The 19,664-nt window shown below is 41.8% G+C and overlaps 1 long non-coding RNA gene and 1 pseudogene across 3 annotated transcripts; one reads left to right on the top strand and one right to left on the bottom strand.

The window, feature by feature from the left end:
* The first annotated feature begins 2,542 nt into the window (after positions 1-2,542).
* On the top strand, positions 2,543-7,963 carry LOC131834480 (uncharacterized). 3 transcript variants are annotated; one of them, XR_009354908.1, is made up of 4 exons: positions 2,543-2,940; positions 4,237-4,330; positions 4,653-4,767; positions 5,999-7,963. It is a non-coding gene; the product is annotated as an uncharacterized LOC131834480 (long non-coding RNA). The 3 variants fall into 3 exon arrangements; XR_009354907.1 differs by having other exon boundaries at positions 4,197-4,330; XR_009354909.1 differs by having other exon boundaries at positions 4,197-4,330; positions 5,128-7,963.
* Positions 7,964-18,736: 10,773 nt separating this feature from the next.
* Positions 18,737-19,075, bottom strand: LOC131834716 (short coiled-coil protein B-like; annotated as a pseudogene).
* Between the last annotated feature and the right edge of the window lie 589 nt (positions 19,076-19,664).

Genomic DNA, 19,664 nt, shown 5'->3' with positions numbered 1-19,664 from the left:
CATGTCACAAAAATCTTTTTGGTTGCTGAGGGAAAGAGCAGGTTACTCCCAAAAAGTTGTCTTCCTTTTTCTCACAGAAATAAAATTTTTCAAAAAACCCCCAAATAATCCCATTAAAAATGGACAGAGGACTCAAATAGATATTATTCTAAAGAAGACATACAGATGGCCAACAGACACATGAAAAGACGCTGATCACTTATTATCAGGGAAGTGCAAACCAAAAATACAATGAGCTATCACCTCACCTCTGTCAGAATGGCTAGAATCAAAAAGATAAGAAACAAGGGACGGTGAGAATGTGGAGAAAAGGGAATTCTCCTGCGCTGTTGGTGGGAGGGCAAACTGGTGCAGCCACTGTGGGCAACAGTATTGAGATTCCTCAAAAAGTTAAAAATAGAAAACCATATGATCCAGTAATTCTGGGTATTTACTCAAAGAAAGTGAAAGCACTACTTTGAAAAGATACATCCACCCCTATATTTATCATAGCATTATTTACAATGGCCAAGATATGGGAGCAACCTAAGTGTCCGTCTATGAATAAATGGATAAAGAAGAGGATGTGTATGTATCTACAGTGGAATATTGCTCAGACATAAAAAGAATAAGATCTTACCATATGCAACAACATGGATGGACCTAGTAGGTATTACGTAAAGTGAAATAATACAGAGAAAAACAATACTGTATGATTTCACTTATACGTGGAATCTAAAAAACAAAACAAACAAAAGGCAGAAACAGACCCATAAATACAGAGAATACAGTGATGGTTGTCAGAGGGGAAATTGGTGGGGGATGGGCAGAATGGGTGAAGGGGAGTGGGAGACAGAGTCTTCTATTTATGGAATACATAAGCCAGAATAAAAGAGCCAGCCTAGAGGATATTGTCAATGGTATTGCAGTGGTGTTGTATTGTGACAGATGGTAGCTACACTTGTGGTGAACATCGCACAACACATAGAGATGTTGGATGATGATGTACACCTAAAATTATATAACATAGGGTGTCAAGTATACTTCAAAAAAATACTCAGAAAAAGGAAAAAAAAAAAAAAGGTTTTTTAGCCTCGTCCCTGTCTGCCCAGGAAAAAAGATTATATTCTCTCACTCCCTTTGCTTTGAGAATGGTCACGGGATCAACTCCTGGCTGGTGGGACACAGGGGGCAGTGTTGGGTGCAGTTTGCCTCACTGGGACAGACTGGGCTTTCCCTGTCCCTTTCTTCTTCCCTGTTGAGAGGAATGTCAATGTGACAGGGAATCCTTTTGGAAATGAGGGTGTGATACAGTGGTAAGGGAAATGCTGACAGAGCAAGAAGATTGTCGTAGTTACTCAAGCTGCCATAACCAAATACCATGGAATGGACAGCTTAAACAACAGACCTTTCTTCAGTTTCAGAGGCTGGGAAGTTTAAGATGAAGGTCCCACTAGATGGTCACCTTATTACTCATGTGACAGAGAGAAAGTGCTCCAGTTTTTCTTTCTGTTCTTCTAAGGACACTAATCTCATCATCTAAACCTAATTCCTTCCCAGAGACCCCCCTCCCAATACCATTACACTGGGGTAGGACTTCAACATAGCAATTTGAAGGGGATGCAAAGTTCCGTCCATAACATAAAGAAACCTCACCAGCCTAGGCCCCATGGCACCTTGGGCTTCTACAGGAGAGAGATGTGTTTTTCTAACTTGTTAAGCCACTTCTACTGCCTCTTTCACATTCAAACAAATGTATGACACGTTAAATACAGTACTTTAAATTTGTTCTTACTAATATCAAATAACGTTTTCTCTCATCATCATTATGGTATACGGGATAAAGACCCACTCTGTGAGGACGTCTACAGATTCTTACCATACACAGCCTCGCAGGACGCAGGTGGCAGAGTTTACTTATGACTCGCCACATGTGACTGACCAGAAAGCCGCTGTGGTTGGACCATGACTGGTTCACTGAGCAACTTCACTGAGTCACAGACTGTGCAGAGCCCTGGGGGAGGGCACTGGGCACCATTAGATTGTGTCAGGCACTCATTTGATTCCGAAGTCTTTAATTTTTGCCACTGGAAGGGAGGGAAGGAGGAAGAGGTGTTGTGGGCTGAAGGAAAGGGCGCCATCTTCATTCGCTGGGGCTGCCCTCACAAAGTACCACAAAATGAAGGGGAGGGGGAGTTTGAACAACAGAAATTTTCTGCCTCACAGTTGCAGAGGCCAGAAGTCTGAAACCCAGGTGTCAGCAAGGCCATGCTCCCTTGGAAGGTGCTGTGAAGGATCTGCTCTGGGCCTCTCTCCAAGCTTCCGCTGGTTCCTTGGCTCATGACAATGTAACTCCAGCCTTCGGGGGGTGTCCTCCCTGCCTGGAGAATGTGCCCACACTCTGCCTGTCTCTGTGTCCACATCTCCTTTAATAAGGACACCAGTTGTACAGGGTTAGAGCTCACCCAGATGATCTCATCTAAACCCAATACTTTGGCAACAACCCTATTTCCAAATAAGGTCACATCCTGCAGTGGGGGCGGTGGGGGGGGAGGGCCGTGGTTAGGAATTCCACATGTAAATTTTAGGGGGACACAATTCCGCCCATCACAGGGATATGAGCTGAAAGAATATCTTGGCCAAATTATTCCATCCCACCAGCATCAGGAGAAGGGAACCAAACTGTATCAGAGAGCTCCACAGGAAACCCAGTGTGGGAGTAAGGAGGCATTTCCCCACCAGCTCTGCAGTGAAGCAGATCTCCCTGGATGCTCTCCCCGTAGCAGCACAGCCCACGGCAGCCAGGACTGCAGGGTAAGTGGAAATCCAGGACCCCAAAGCCGGGCTGCCAGCTGCTCATCTAGACCTCTGTTCCTGCCTCTCAGCTACCCTTCCCTCTTGCCTGGGAGCCATGGATAAAAACAACTACCTGCTCTGTCTGGAAACCAACACCAGAGGCTGGTGATGTATTTTAAGAAATATATTTTATCCTTTCTTGATGATAAAAATAATGCATGCTCATTATAGCTCACTTGGAAATGACACAGAAGTTGAAAGCCCATAGGAAAATCGCCCCTAATTCTAAGACACAGTCAACCCATTAAATTTTGATTTCTCTTTCATCCATTTTTTTTCTTTTTCTATGCATATTTTACAGAATCTGGACCATGATCTCTATTTCGTTCTATGCTCTCATTTTTCACATAACATAATGTGAAATTTCCTGTTATTACAAATTATGCTTAAATATTCTTCCAACAGCGGAAGAATATTGAGATGGCCAAATAATAATAATACGGAGAAGCTGATATTTCTGCATTCCAGACACAGTTTTAAGCAATTTATATACATTTTCCCATTTAATCCTGACAAGAGCCCAACAAAGTGGGAATTATTTTCAATGATACAAATTGTTAAAAAATATTGAGGCTCAGAGTTTTAGTAATGTGTCTAACATCACACAATTATTAAACAGCCAAAGAGAGATTTATAGACAAGTTTGTTTAAGGCTACTTTCCTTGCTTCTGATTACTGTTTAATTTCTCTATTCTTGGATATGGGGCTTGTTTCCACATTTTTACTGTTATAAATACTGCAATGTACATCTTTGGACAGAACAGTTTTCCCCCAGATAAATTCACAGAACTGGAATTACTAGAAGATTTGAACATTCAAAAACCCACATTTTTTGTTACATTATCACTAATTTGCTTTCCAAGAAGGTTATGCCAACTTGCATTCCCTCGAGCACCATTCTTGTTTCTTTATGCCGAGCATTGGACAGTCAGTCTTACTAAGCATTCCTGCTATTTATGATAGCTGAAAACAGATTGGTTTTGCTTTTTATTTGCATTTTTTTTTGGTTATTAAGTTACATGGTTTTTCATGTGTTTGAAGCCATTTATATTTTCTACTAATAGTCTGGGCCAATTTATCTGTTAAAGCTTTAGTATTCTGATGAGCCATAGGCAACTGAACATTTTTTTTGTGGGTCAAAAACTTGTTGACTTTCAGCTCCAAGTTTTTTTCAAATGCATTAAGAATATTAATCTTTAGATATATTGGCCATAAATATTTTTGTTGATGTTTTGATATAGATGTTTTTATTTCCAAAATGAGCACCCAGTAATCTGGAAAGTATTTGAGTAATGAAAATAGCATGCTAATGAGTCCATAGACTGACTTTTTTTTTTTTTTTTTTTTTTTTTTTGCTTTAGCATCTTATTTGCATTTCCTTCTCTTCCTCCGCCCTCTCAGATCTGAGTCCAGAATGACATACCTGTATGAGGAAGATCACGGCTTGGCATCAACTTTAGAGACAGAATAGGAAATGTCCTTGAAAGAATTACAGGTGCCAGTTAAAATGAGAAAAAATAAATAAAAATTAAAAAATAAAAATAAAATGAGAAAAAAATAATGCATCTTCCCTATGGGCAATGACCTCTTAAAGGAAAATATAAAAATGTAAACTGTAGCCTGAAAGCATGTGGAGGGATTACTTTTACTGTGGTAGCTTAGAGGCTCTTTAAGGGAAGAGTGATGGTGGTGTACGTGCAGAGATGCACCTTGCACGCCTGACAACTCCGAATGGGCTGTGTCTCATTCGTAGCCAAATGCAGAGAAAGCCAGACCATCTGGCTCTGCAACGATTTCATGTCTTCTCTTTCCTGTAGGTAGACGGAGAATCATTTGAAAGAAAACCTTCTTGGCTGCAGATTGCACACATATTTTTGAACATCTCAGAGTAAAAAGGAATGGTTCAAGTCGCTTGTCAAATCTAAGCGGATGGTAAGAGAGACAGAAACACTGTTTCAACAGCCAGGAATCTTTGAAATCAAAGGTTACTGATAAGCATTTGCCTTTTAACATCTCCTGCTCAAGACCCTTTGTAGAAACAGTTTCTGTTTGCTTGTGTTCCTCTGGGGAAAGGGATAGCGTTGTATCGCAATCTGCTGCCTTGAGCCTCTGGTTTAAATGATTTACATCAACTCTCCCTTGGCCTTCAGTACTTTTTCATGTCAAGTACCGATGCCCTGACCCAAAGATGGGAAGCAAATCTTGGCTCCTCCTGTGTCCAAGCCTTTGATCAACCCGATGTATTGTGCTGCCTGTGTAAAGTGTAAATGAGATTATATTTTGTATTTACAGCGTGGCTCCTGGGAGGGTAGCTGAAGATATTACACACAGGGTGCCTGCAAAAACAATAAACCATTCTCCATGGGTGAGGATGACATTCCTGACCGGCCCTCGGAGAGGAGGAGCTTACAGTTGCTTTCCCTGGGGAGACCACCACTCCTGTCACCTGGTTGCCATTTGTCGCTAGCCCGCCGGGTTGGGGGCGCAGCTAGGTGAAGAGAACAAAGTTTGCCTCTGTGCAAAGCTAACTGACCCATTCACCAATCCCACCAATCACACTCCTGACGTCAGTCTTCCTGGCAGGAGCCACAGACCCACATGTCTAACTGCTCCATAGGAACCAATGCGTCTGCAAACAGACTTCTGCCCCCCAGAGCAGGCTTGCTCTGGAGGGCTGGAGTCTGTGCACAGAGCTCTGCCCCCTGTCACCGCCCCCTGCACCCTGGGCCTCTCCTTGTGAAGATGGCTTACACACGCGTCCCAGATGTTCCCTGAAGCCGAGAGCCCTGGAAACGGCTGCGTAAAAACACATGCGCTTGCTAAGGGCCGGACTGGAACGTCACCAAATGGTCCCGGGCTGTGGTCTGATTACTGGGCAGTTTAAGACCCAACCCTGTTTTCTCCTCTCTGAGCTGTGATGGGGCATGATTCTAACAGCTGCGGTTGTAGTGAGGGTTTCTTGGAAATACCATGGGTATAATGGTCATAGTACCACAGGAACGTTAATGTTTTTTTTTTGTTGTTGTTTTGTTTTTTGTTTTGTTTTTAAAGAGAGCAAGAAGAACACAGAGACGAGGAAGCCGATTTGATAGCTGGTAATGAATATGTAGGAAATCTGATCATAGTTTTGGAATGATAATATGGTCTCCTCTTTGCTTTCCAGCAAAATTTATATATGTGTGCCCACCTGCCTCCCCCACCACCGGAGTGTAAAGCTCTCCCTTGGAAGAATGTCAGTAGTGACAACGAGGTCAATCTATGCAGCTGTGGTGTAAATCTTCCCTGAAATCAACTGCACGCATGTGTTCGTCCTCCCTGGGGGCCTGCGGCCGAATAAGGCAGGCTGTGTGACTGTGTCCCTGACTGGCTCCCTGCCCCCCACCCCCTCTCGGTGCAAACCCGTCCGGCAAGCTGCCGTCGCTGGCATCCTCCAGGGGCTTAACCAGCAATAAGCCATCTCTGCAGAGAAGGACATGTGAGGGCTTTGAGCTCCATCATGTGACACGCGCTGGGCGTGAAGAGCAGTTGCTTCTCCTTGGCTTTGGAGACCCTCCCTATTCGGTCACAATCCTGCCTTCCAAAGACCCCTTCCCTCCACCAGTGTACCTGAGCCACCCCGCCCCCTTCCAGCTTCCCAGACCCGCTGCGACCTCCTGCTGTAAACTTCCCTGTGATCTGAACCTCTTCTTCCCAGCGCTCTTCCCCATCCTTCAGTGCGTCTTCCTCATTGGTTAACTGAAGTGTCTGGCAGATAGGGGCTTCGAAAATGTTCGCTCACTGCAGGAGAGAGGGCTTTAGCAGCCCAGTCTGAGTGTTTCATTTAGCTGTTTGCTCAACACGGCAGGACGGTTCCAGGCCAAGCCTCGGCCACCGTTGTTTTCTCTACCTGGGATGCCCTTACCTCTGCCCCACAATCCACATCCTATTTACCCTTCCTACTGGGCTCATTCTCCTCTCCAAGGCCACCCCTCTTGCCTACCCCATCAGATCCAGTGGGAGTTTTCCCTTTTTTTTTTTTTTTTTTAAAGATTTTATTTATTTATTTGACAGAGATCACAAGCAGGCAGAGGCAGACAGAGAGAGAGGGAAGGGGAAGCAGGCTCCCCGCTGAATAGAGAGCCCAGTGCGGGGCTCGATCCCAGGACCCCAAGATCATGACCTGAGCAGAAGGCAGAAGCTTTAACCCACTGAGCCACCCAGGCGCCCCAAGTTTTGCCTCTTCTAAATTCCTGGCGTTCTCATTGCTCAGGGACCTAGGCCTTAATCACATACTTCCCTGCAGGGAGACCTGAATTTTCCTGGGTTCCCTTATCAGATCTGTATCCACCTCCCCCAGTTCCTCAGGGTCCTGACAGTTGCTGAGCACAGACCAGCTGCTCAAACATGTCTGATGGCAATTGGGCACTTTCTACCTCTCCAATTCCCCATATCCTGTCTGTCATTCAAAGTCCCGCTCAAGCCCAGCTTCCTCCATGGTGGCTCTGTGGATGATGCCCCACACTGATCCACAGCTGGCCCTGAGGCCACACTTTCTGTATCTCACACACCTGTGGGATGACATGTCCGGGCACCAATCCCAGCGTGTATGCATATTCCATAACTTGTGACCTTTGTGTGTGCCCAGCTGTGTCCTGGCTCTCTGGGTCCCCGGTGTACTCCCAGGTAACATGCACCCCCACTGAGGCCCTCTTGAGCTGACACTTCTTTCGTTCATCCAGACACACCAGAATACTCAAGGCCCAGAATGTGTGACTGGGTGCCTACTGCCCTCTCAGGATGACCTTCTGTGTGAGTCACAACTTCTGCTCCTGGAGTTTGATCCACACACTTCTCAGTATGGAAGGCTGACAGCAGAGCTCTTTGAGACCAAGTCACCCACCAGCAGGAGACTGAGCATTTCTGGAGCACAGAGAGATGCTCTTAGTCCAAAGAAGGCTCACTGTGCCCGGCACATAGTAGAAAGTCAGTATGCCTTGAAATAGAATAAAAACAACCATGATCCTTGATGGTAAGTGTCCTACTCCAGCATCTCCAAACGTTGGCTTATCCACCTTGTAAAACAATTTTGAAAACCTATGTACTCATCCACACATTTTTACATTGACATCTAAAATTTTTCACACGTTTTTTTTTTTTTCTGCTTCACTTGCTTTATTTTTTTTTTTATTTTTTATTTTTTATAAACATATATTTTTTATAAACATATATTTTTATCCCCAGGTCTGTGAATCACCAGGTTTACACACTTCACAGCACTCACCAAATCACATACCCTCCCCAATGTCCATAATCCCACCCCCTTCTCCCCAACCCCCTCCCCCCGGCAACCCTCAGTTTGTTTTGTGAGATTAAGAGTCACTTATGGTTTGTCTCCCTCCCAATCCCATCTTGTTTCATTTATTCTTCTACCCATTTAAGCCTCCATGTTGCATCACCACTTCCTCATATCAGGGAGATCATATGATAGTTGTCTTTCTCTGCTTGACTTATTTCGCTAAGCATGATACGCTCTAGTTCCATCCACGTTGTTGCAAATGGCAAGATTTCATTTCTTTTGATGGCTGCATAGTATTCCATTGTGTATATATACCACATCTTCTTGATCCATTCATCTGTTGATGGACATCTAGGTTCTTTCCATAGTTTGGCTATTGTGGACATTGCTCCTATAAACATTCGGGTGCATGTGTCCCTTTGGATCACTACATTTGTATCTTTAGGGTAAATACCCAATAGTGCAATTGCTGGGTCATAGGGCAGTTCTATTTTCAACATTTTGAGGAACCTCCATGCTGTTTTCCAGAGTGGCTGCACCAGCTTGCATTCCCACCAACAGTGTAGGAGGGTTCCCCTTTCTCCGCATCCTCGCCAGCATCTGTCATTTCCTGACTTGTTGATTTTAGCCATTCTGACTGGTGTGAGGTGATATCTCATTGTGGTTTTGATTTGTATTTCCCTGATGCCGAGTGATATGGAGCACTTTTTCATGTGTCTGTTCGCCATCTGGATGTCTTCTTTGCAGAAATGTCTGTTCATGTCTTCTGCCCATTTCTTGATTGGATTATTTGTTCTTTGGGTGTTGAGTTTGCTAAGTTCTTTATAGATTCTGGACACTAGTCCTTTATCTGATATGTCGTTTGCAAATATCTTCTCCCATTCTGTCAGTTGTCTTTTGATTTTGTTAACTGTTTCCTTTGCTGTGCAAAAGCTTTTGATCTTGATGAAATCCCAGTAGTTCATTTTTTCCCTTGCTTCACTTGCCTTTTGCGTTGTTCCTAGGAAGATGTTGCTGCGGCAGAGGTCGAAGAGGTTGCTGCCCGTGTTCTCCTCAAGGATTTTGATGGATTCCTTTCGTACATTGAGGTCCTTCATCCATTTTGAGTCTATTTTTGTGTGTGGTGTAAGGAAATGGTCCAATTTCATTTTTCTGCATGTGGCTGTCCAATTTTCCCAGCACCATTTATTGAAAAGGCTGTCTTTTTTCCATTGGACATTCTTTCCTGCTTTGTCGAAGATTAGTTGACCATAGATTTGAGGGTCTATTTCTGGGCTCTCTATTCTGCTCCATTGATCTATGTGTCTGTTTTTGTGCCAGTACCATGCTGTCTTGATGATGACAGCTTTGTAATAGAGCTTGAAGTCCGGAATTGTGATGCCACCAACGTTGGCTTTCTTTTTCAATATCCCTTTGGCTATTCGAGGTCCTTTCTGGTTCCATATAAATTTTAGAATTATTTGTTCCATTTCTTTGAAAAAGATGGATGGTACTTTGATAGGAATTGCATTAAATGTGTAGATTGCTTTAGGTAGCATAGACATTTTCACAATATTTATTCTTCCAATCCAGGAGCATGGAACATTTTTCCATTTCTTTGTGTCTTCCTCAATTTCTTTCATGAGTACTTTATAGTTTTCTGAGTATAGATTCTGTGTCTCTTTGGTTAGGTTTATTCCTAGGTATCTTATGGTTTTGGATGCAATTGTAAATGGGATTGACTCCTTAATATCTCTTTCTTCTGTCTTGCTGTTGGTGTAGAGAAATGCAACTGATTTCTGTGCATTGATTTTATATCCTGACACTTTACTGAATTCCTGTATAAGTTCTAGCAGTTTTGGAGTGGAGTCTTTTGGGTTTTCCACATATAGTATCATATCATCTGCGAAGAGTGATAATTTGACTTCTTCTTTGCCGATTTGGATGCCTTTAATTTCCTTTTGTTGTCTGATTGCTGAGGCTAGGACCTCTAGTACGATGTTGAATGGCAGTGGTGATAATGGACATCCCTGCCGTGTTCCTGACCTTAGCGGAAAAGCTTTCAGTTTTTCTCCATTGAGAATGATATTTGCGGTGGGTTTTTCATAGATGGCTTTGATGATATTGAGGTATGTGCCCTCTATCCCTACACTTTGAAGAGTTTTGATCAGGAAGGGATGTTGTACTTTGTCAAATGCTTTTTCAGCATCTATTGAGAGTATCATATGGTTCTTGCTCTTACTTTTATTGATGTGTTGTATCACATTGACTGATTTGCGGATGTTGAACCAACCTTGCAGCCCTGGAATAAATCCCACTTGGTCGTGGTGAATAATCCTTTTAATGTACTGTTAAATCCTATTGGCTAGTATTTTGTTGAGTATTTTCGCATCTGTGTTCATCAAGGATATCGGTCTATAGCTCTCTTTTTTGGTGGGATCCTTGTCTGGTTTTGGGATCAAGGTGATGCTGGCCTCATAAAATGAGTTTGGAAGTTTTCCTTCCATTTCTATTTTTTGGAACAGTTTCAGGAGAATAGGAATTAGTTCTTCTTTAAATGTTTGGTAGAATTCCCCCGGGAAGCCGTCTGGCCCTGGGCTTTTGTTTGTTTGGAGATTTTTAATGACTGTTTCAATCTCCTTACTGGTTATGGGTCTGTTCAGGCTTTCTATTTCTTCCTGGTTCAGTTGTGGTAGTTTATATGTTTCTAGGAATGCATCCATTTCTTCCAGATTGTCAAATTTATTGCCGTAGAGTTGCTCATAGTATGTTCTTATAATAGTTTGTATTTCTTTGGTGTTAGTTGTGATCTCTCCTCTTTCATTCATGATTTTATTTATTTGGGTCCTTTCTCTTTTCTTTTTGATAAGTCGGGCCAGGGGTTTATCAATTTTATTAATTCTTTCAAAGAACCAGCTCCTAGTTTCGTTGATTTGTTCTATTGTTTTTTTGGTTTCTATTTCATTGATTTCTGCTCTGATCTTTATGATTTCTCTTCTCCTGCTGGGCTTAGGGTTTCTTTCTTGTTCTTTCTCCAGCTCCTTTAGGTGTAGGGTTAGGTTGTGTACCTGAGACCTTTCTTGTTTCTTGAGAAAGGCTTGTACCGCTATATATTTTCCTCTCAGGACTGCCTTTGTTGTGTCCCACAGATTTTGAACCGTTGTATTTTCATTATCATTTGTTTCCATGATTTTTTTCAATTCTTCTTTAATTTCCCGGTTGACCCATTCATTCTTTAGAAGGATACTGTTTAGTCTCCATGTATTTGGGTTCTTTCCAAACTTCCTTTTGTGGTTGAGTTCTAGCTTTAGAGCATTGTGGTCTGAAAATATGCAGGGAATGATCCCAATCTTTTGATACCGGTTGAGTCCTGATTTAGGACCGAGGATGTGATCTATTCTGGAGAATGTTCCATGTGCACTAGAGAAGAATGTGTATTCTGTTGCTTTAGGATGAAATATTCTGAATATATCTGTGATGTCCATCTGGTCCAGTGTGTCGTTTAAGGCCTTTATTTCCTTGCTGATCTTTTGCTTGGATGACCTGTCCATTTCAGTGAGGGGAGTGTTAAAGTCCCCTACTATTATTGTATTATTGTTGATGTGTTTCTTTGATTTTGTTATTAATTGGTTTATATAGTTGGCTGCTCCCACGTTGGGGGCATAGATATTTAAAATTGTTAGATCTTCTTGTTGGACAGACCCTTTGAGTATGATATAGTGTCCTTCCTCATCTCTTATTATAGTCTTTGGCTTAAAATCTAATTGATCTGATATAAGGATTGCCACTCCTGCTTTCTTCTGATGTCCATTAGCATGGTAAATTCTTTTCCACCCCCTCACTTTAAATCTGGAGGTGTCTTCGGGCTTAAAATGTGTTTCTTGGAGGCAACATATAGATGGGTTTTGTTTTTTTATCCATTCTGATACCCTGTGTCTTTTGACAGGGGCATTTAGCCCATTCACATTCAGGGTAACTATTGAGAGATATGAATTTAGTGCCATTGTATTGCCTGTAAGGTGACTGTTACTGTATATGGTCTCTGTTCCTTTCTGATCTACCACTTGTAGGCTCTCTCTTTGCTTAGAGGACCCCTTTCAATATTTCCTGTAGAGCTGGTTTGGTATTTGCAAATTCTTTCAGTTGTTGTTTGTCCTGGAAGCTTTTAATCTCTCCTTCTATTTTCAATGATAGCCTAGCTGGATATAGTATTCTTGGCTGCATGTTTTTCTCGTTTAGTGCTCTGAAAATATCATGCCAGCTCTTTCTGGCCTGCCAGGTCTCTGTGGATAAGTCAGCTGCCAATCTAATATTTTTACCATTGTATGTTACAGACTTCTTTTCCCGGGCTGCTTTCAGGATTTTCTCTTTGTCATTGAGACTTGTAAATTTTACTATTAGGTGACGGGGTGTGGGCCTATTCTTATTGATTTTGAGGGGCATTCTCTGAACCTCCTGAATTTTGATGCTCGTTCCCTTTGCCATATTGGGGAAATTCTCCCCAATAATTCTCTCCAGTATACCTTCTGCTCCCCTCTCACTTTCTTCTTCTTCTGGAATCCCAATTATTCTAATGTTGTTTCGTCTTATGGTGTCACTTATCTCTCGAATTCTCCCCTCGTGGTCCAGTAGCTGTTTGTCCCTCTTTTGATCAGCTTCTTTATTCTCTGTCATTTGGTCTTCTATATCACTAATTCTTTCTTCTGCCTCATTTATCCTAGCAGTGAGAGCCTCCATTTTTGATTGCACCTCATTAATAGCTTTTTTGATTTCAACTTGGTTAGATTTTAGTTCTTTTATTTCTCCAGAAAGGGCTTTTATATCTCTCGAGAGGGTTTCTCTAATATCTTCCATGCCTTTTTCGAGCCCGGCTAGAACCTTGAGAATTGTCATTCTGAACTCTAGATCTGACATATTACCGATGTCTGTATTGATTAGGTCCCTAGCCTTCGGTACTGCCTCTTGTTCTTTTTTTTGTGTTGAATTTTTACGTCTTGTCATTTTGTCCAGATAAGAGTAAATGAAGGGGCAAGTAAAATACTAAAAGGGTGGCAACAACCCCAGGAAAATATGCTTTAGCCAAATTAGAAGAGATCCAAAATCGTGAGTGGGGAGAAAGGGGATAAAAAGAGGTTCAAAAAGGAAGAAAGAAAAAAGAAAAAAAAAAAAAGAAAAAAAAGAAAAGAAAAGAAAAGAATTTTTTTAAAAAAAGAAAACACCTAAGAAAAATGTAAAAAAATATATATATATATATTAGATAAACTAGTAAAAAATCGTTAAAAAAGAAAAAGGTAACAGTTAAAAAAAAAAAATTTTACCCGAAGGCGAGAAAAAAAAAAAAATGAAAAAGAAAAAATTAAATTAACTGCAAGACTAAAAAAAATCACAGGAAAAAAGCCATGAGTTCCGTGCTTGGCTTTCTCCTCCTCTGGAATTCTGCTGCTCTCCTTGGTATTGAAACCGCACTCCTTGGTAGGTGAACTTGGTCTCGGCTGGATTTCTTGTTGATCTTCTGGGGGAGGGGCCTGTTGTAGTGATTCTCAAGTGTCTTTGCCCCAGGCGGAATTACACCGCCCTTACCCGGGGCCGGGGTGAGTAATCCGCTCGGGTTTGCTGAGGAGTGGGGCCCTGGGCTCTCGGCTCCTCCGGGCCGGAGACCAGGAGGCCGCCATTTGTATTCCCGTCCTCTGGAACTCTACGGAAAGCGCTCAGGGAACAAAAGCTCCTAAAATTTTTCACACGTTTTAAAAATAGGTTTTACTAATAGGAGACAGGAAATGTTAACTATTATGTATGTTGAAATGAGATGAGGATTGACTATCGTTTGAATCAATATTTTATATTATTGGATAAAATAAATTTTCATTACTTTACTGAATAAAGCCTGTATAGCTCGAGGATAGCAGGTGAAATTTTTTTTGTGTGTTTGATTGATTGTATTTCGGAAAATCCAACTGCCCTGCAAAAACTACATTTTAAAGGATCAACACCGTGAGCTTATGCTACTTTGATATTCTGAATGATGAGCCCCCATGGGTCAACATGGCCTTCTTGCAGAAATATGTATAAGACAGGGAAGGACACAAAGCCTTATGAGCGGAAGGGATTTGGTTCATCATTAATTTTAATTTATCCCATTGCTTCAGGGGCCCTCCTGCAGCAAAGAACTAAAACGAGATTTGGGATGGGCAAGGGATGTATCCTTCTTTTGTAAATTGAGGAAGATACTTTCTTCCAAGCAGATTACCATTAGCAAAGAATACCTGTGGGCATGGATGCCATTATGGCTATCCTTGCCTGAGTATCTTTTGGAAAGTGTTCAGATTTTCCAGAAAGTGTGTACCCCTATTGGAGGAACACAGGCCCACTGTTGCAGTTTAACAGTAAGAAAGCTGGAGTGGAGGGGTGAGCAAGTCCTGGTCCAGGCCCCTGAGCTCATGCTCCCCCTTTGGCTCCATGGAGAGGACAGCCTTCATCTTCCCTGTGAGGCAGGTTAATATGGAAACTGGGGAAAACTGTTAGGTGTTACACTGTCAAGCATTAGAAACAAAAACCGCCCCTGAGAGGTAGCTAAGCCAGAGAGGCACAGTAGAACACATCCGCTCTCAGAGGAGTCAAGGGCAGACAGTGGTAGGCAGGCACAGCTGAGGAAGGGGGGCAGGAGGGGAAAAAAGGCAGACAGAGGAGCTGGAACAGATGTGTGGTTGGTCTAGACCAATTCAAGGGCCCTGTGCTTCTTTTTGCCAGCCCTGCACCAGAAAGCCCAGAGCTCAGGTTCCTGGCTCCCCAGCTTGCAGCTTTGTCTTACAGAAGGAAAGCTGTTTAAACTTTATTGTATGAAGTGCTATAAATATAGTCTGGCTTCAAAGTCTTTGTGGCTCTGACACCTCCTGAGGCTCTCCAGGCTCATGTTCTGGTCCCTGTGTCTTATTTTTCTTGGACAAACCAAACCCCGCTGGTCTTATGCACCTGAGTCACCTCTTCCCCCTAGAGCACCTTGCCTAAAGCACAAACGATTGCTTCTTTCTCCAGCATACGCACCCCACCTCACCCCGTAGAGCAGAATTTCTCCAAGTGGGATCCACTACTGCATCACCATTATCTGGGATTTTTGTGGGGAAAAAAAGAGGAGAATACATTGCGAGGCAAATCTGGAGATCAAGATTTCAAATCTCTAATATTTGGAACCCCTAGGACAATACATAGGAACTTGCCCTCTCATAAGCTGCCCAGGTACTCCTCTGTGTTCTAAGGCTTGGAATCCATCACTGCTATGATCTGAATGTTGGTGTCCTCCAAATTCATATCTTGAAATGTTAATCCCCAAGGTGATAATATTTGGAAGTGAGGCCTCCGGGAGGTGTTTGGGTCATGAGGATAGAGTCCTTATAAAAGAGACACCCAGAGATCCACTGCCCTTTCTACCAGGGAAAGACACAGGAAGAAGACAGCCATCTGGGAAACAAGAAGCAGGTTCTCACCAGACACCAAATCTGCCGGCACCTTGATCTTGGTCTCCCAGCCCTCAAAGCTGAGAAAACAGTTTCTGCCGCTTAGAAGCCATCCAGTCTGTTGTTTTCTTTAATGCAGCCCCAGTGGACTAAGAGAAGGGGTGTGCCATCAGGGACTTTCTCAGAGTCCCTGGGCTTCCTTCCCATGTCTACTGTAACACTCGCCATCACACGGCAATTTCTTTGTGTACGAGGTTGTTCCCACTAGTCTCTGAATTCTCAAGAAGAGAGACACTCTTCACCTGTGTTCACTCCACACCAAGCACAGTACCTGGTACATAGTGCGACTTAATCATTGCTTTTCTTCCCTTCTCTTCCCTTCCTTTTCTTCCTCCCTCCTCCTCTCTCTCTTCCTTCCTTGTCCTTCTTTCTTTCTTCTTTTTTCTTTCTCTCTCTCTCTCCTTCCCTCCCCCTTCTTTCTTCCTCTCCCTCCCTCCCTCCTTCTTTCCTTCCTCTTTTCCTTACCTCCTTCCTTCCTTTCTCCAAAATAGCTTTTTATTAAAGAGTAAAGCACAGTTGCAACACAATGTTAAGTGTTTGTAAGTTAGGTCACAAAAGGGGTGCAGAATGTTTGCAGTATAACTATTAGATTCATGCAGCTAAAGTCATCCATCATATCTTATACCAATCCAAAAGTAAGTATTCCATCATTAAAAGTAACTCAAATCTAACTACCAAAATGATGTTAGTGGATCTCTTATCCTATTTAACATTTTAACCTTATTTTTAATACTAAATTTCTTACCAAATGGAATCTACAAACTAAATTTTTAGAAACTGTCAAAGTGATTAAACATTACAAACCAAGTAGTTAGGTTAACAGAAAATACTGGGAGAAATAGTGACAGAAAATACTGAGAAAGTATCGCCAGTTACAGGCGTTTTATTAATGATTTTGATACTAATATACTCTAAAGGGATTTTGCAAAAGTTGATCTGCTGGCTTCTGCAGATAAACCTTGACACTAAACTCTTTGTAACTATTCTTTTTTTTTTTATGAAGAATTATGTGATTTTATTAACTTTTCTATGTATGTTGTTTTGCCTGGGAGCTAACACAAATCAGAAAAATCACAAATGCCAGGTTCTATCCACTTGAGGAAAGCAAATAAGCCTAACTATTAACATTGCAATTTTTACTTCATAATATTTTTACAAAGGTTTGTCTTTGAAATGGAATGACTTAGCTGAAGTATTACATTTCTTTTTTTTTTAATTTTTTTTAATATAATTTTTTATTTTTTATAAACATATATTTTTATCCCCAGGGGTACAGGTCTGTGAATCACCAGGTTTACACACTTCACAGCACTCACCAAAGCACATACCCTCCCCAATGTCCATAATACCACCCCCTTCTCCCAAACCCCCTCCCCCTAGCAACCCTCAGTTTGTTTTGTGAGATTAAGAGTCACTTATGGTTTGTTTCCCTCCCAATCCCATCTTCTTTCATTTATTCTTCTCGTACCCACTTAAGCCCCCATGTTGCAACACCACTTCCTCATATCAGGGAGATCATATGATAGTTGTCTTTCTCCGCCTGACTTATTTCGCTAAGCATGATACGCTCTAGTTCCATCCATGTTGTCGCAAATGGCAAGATTTCATTTCTTTTGATGGCTGCATACTATTCCATTGTGTATATATACCACATCTTCTTGATCCATTCATCTGTTGATGGACATCTAGGTTCTTTCCATAGTTTGGCTATTGTGGACATTGCTGCTATAAACATTCGAGTACACGTGCCCCTTTGGATCACTACGTTTGTATCTTTAGGGTAAATACCCAATAGTGCAATTGCTGGGTCATAGGGCAGTTCTATTTTCAACATTTTGAGGAATCTCCATGCTGTTTTCCAGAGAGGTTGCACCAGCTTGCATTCCCACCAACAGTGTAGACTATTCTTTTCTAGATGTGGTTGACACAAGATTAGTCACATTTAATCTATTCTCAGATATACATTCCCCAAAAGATCTAGTCTGTGCCAGAGATCATGCAAATCTGGAGTAAAAACATTTGGAGTTGGTTATTACTGTATGCCAAGTACTTTTCCTATCTTATTTCCATTTTTCTCAAAGTTTCCTATTACAAATATATAACCAGAGCTCATCTTTTTAGATACCAAGTGGGTTATTTTGTGCAAAAGGGAGTTTTTATCAACAAACCTTCCCAATTTGGCAATTCAGTGGCAAAGAGAAGTCTTCATATGTGTAGTCTCTGTTTTCAATTGAGTAAAGAGAAACCAACAATCCTGTCTTAATACTAAGGCAAGCCCTAACTGTAAAAGTATCTTATTTTGGTTAAGTTTCAACAGTTCAAGCTCAGGTTACTCTCACAGATGACTAATCACTAAACTTACTTCTACAAGTGTAAAACCAACATTTCCTTATGGGAGGGGAAATGGGAAGGAAGAAGCAAATGGAGTAGAGGCACCACGTGGCGGACGGGGTACATACAGCTATATGTTCGGTGCATGATTTTGGTCACTTTTCACAACATGATAGCTATTTTCTTGTGTCTCTTCCTGAACCTACAATAAAAGAAAGTGCTAAAATTTATGTTGACTGACATAACATAATAGAAATAATAATAATAATAAATAAAGTTAAAAAGAAGAAAGTGCTAAACCTATAAATCAAAGCAAATTGATAAAACATTCACTTTCAAGTTTCATAAATAAATGCTTTTCTTTCTTTTTTTTTTTTTTAAGATTTTTTTCATCAGAGACAGAGAGAGTGAGCACAAGCAGGGGGAGCACCAGCAGAGGGAAAAGCAGGTCCCCACTGAACAAGGAGCCTGACGTGGGGCTTGATCCCAGGACCCTGGGATCATGACCTGAGCCAAAGGCAGATGCTTAGCCTACTGAGCCACCCAGGTGTCCTAATATACGCATTTCTAATTATAAAGTTTCTACAAGACATTTGCATGTTTACATAGACTAACATATATCACACAAACTCATGGATGTCTTCTATTATGCTCTTAATTTTGCCTAGATCTGACATTATCTTCATAAATATTCAATTAAGCCACAAACAAAAAAACTAACTTTTTGAATCTATCCAAGTTTTAAACAACAAAAAAAGATCAGCAGCAATCCTATAAACCAGAAAACAGAAGGGATGTCAATCCCTTACTTTCTTTGGCTTTTTGTGTCAGTTGTTTGAAAAACACTAGAAGCTGACATGAGGTTTTCTAAATATTATCCAAGAACTCGGTTTTCTGATTTTAGCTTCAGATTTTCTTTCTTAACTGCATCTACTCTTGCTCACAGATCTTCAAGTGCATGTTGGCGTTCCAGCAGTTGATTAATAAGTTGCGTTTTTTTCTCCAGTTCCACCTGATTTTCAGCATCAACTGTATCCATGATGGCATTCATCATCTCCAGTAACAGACTTTTGGGCATTGAGTACAGAATCCTTGATAAATGGTCTGCCATTGGAGGTGCTGGGAGTGGGAGGGATCTATTCATTGTTCTTCAGTGGTCAGGCATCCCTAATAAAAGGCAACAGACAGAAGAGAAACATCCCCATTGTTCCCCTTGAGTATCAGTGAGCATAATGCTCTCAGATTCAAAGACAACAACTTTCTGGTTCTAGGATTAAGCTAACTGGGTCAGAAAACAAGATGCAAAGAGTGGACCCAAGGCAGAAAGTGGTGGTGAAATATCCTGCAGCATACGTCCAGCCTCAGTCTGTGGACTTCTGCCAGCTGGTCAGAATTGTTGGGGACAGTGATGAGATGTGCTATGGAAGCAGTGTGTGGTGAGGCGGCGTGGTTCTGGACCACCTCCCAGAGCACAACTCTTACAGTGAAAGTAAGCATTCACACAGTCTAGACAGCCTCTAAGACTTGCCTGTAATGTGTGCAGTATATTGGACTCCTTGTGGGACAGTGACAATAATGAAGGACCCATTTCCCCTTTCTTCCTCAGTATCTGAATTTTTGGAAGGCAACAAGGTATGCAGCTGAAAAACTGCATTTTCCAATCTCCCCTTGTGGATGGGATTGGTGATGAGATTTAGGCAGAAGTCACTGTGCCCGCCCTCTGCTCTTCCTTC

This window comes from Mustela lutreola, chromosome 6, assembly GCF_030435805.1.
Source record: "Mustela lutreola isolate mMusLut2 chromosome 6, mMusLut2.pri, whole genome shotgun sequence".
Classification (NCBI taxonomy): Eukaryota; Metazoa; Chordata; class Mammalia; order Carnivora; family Mustelidae; genus Mustela; species Mustela lutreola.
This window is presented reverse-complemented; position numbering and strand designations above follow the sequence as displayed.